Genomic DNA, 456 nt, shown 5'->3' on the forward strand with positions numbered 1-456 from the left:
TTATATTATATTATATTATATTATATTATATTATATTATATTATATTATATTATATTATATTATATTATATTTTAAAATAATAATATAATTTAATATAATATTTTTTATTATTATATTTTTAAATGTTCCTTAAGATTGTAGATTGTTATTGTTAACCTCAAGTTTACAAATAAGGAAACAGAAACATAATCTAAATGTAATATACTATTATAATATAAAATGCTTAATTTCTATATGTTTGTTTTTTTCAGGTGAGCTTGTTGTGTTTAATTCACATCAGATTTGAGCAGATGTTGAAGTTTTTGCACAAGCTGAATTACAGGAGCTATGCTGTGTGATTTTACAATAGCGTCGCAGCGCCACCTAGTGACTGACTGAAGCACATGCTGCAGGCTTATTCACTGTTTACAGGTTGTTGTAATTCTTTTTTTCTCTCTTTTTTAAAAATGTTATTA

This window comes from Sinocyclocheilus anshuiensis, unplaced genomic scaffold (assembly GCF_001515605.1).
Source record: "Sinocyclocheilus anshuiensis isolate Anshui unplaced genomic scaffold, SAMN03320099.WGS_v1.1 scaffold2085, whole genome shotgun sequence".
Classification (NCBI taxonomy): domain Eukaryota; kingdom Metazoa; phylum Chordata; class Actinopteri; order Cypriniformes; family Cyprinidae; genus Sinocyclocheilus; species Sinocyclocheilus anshuiensis.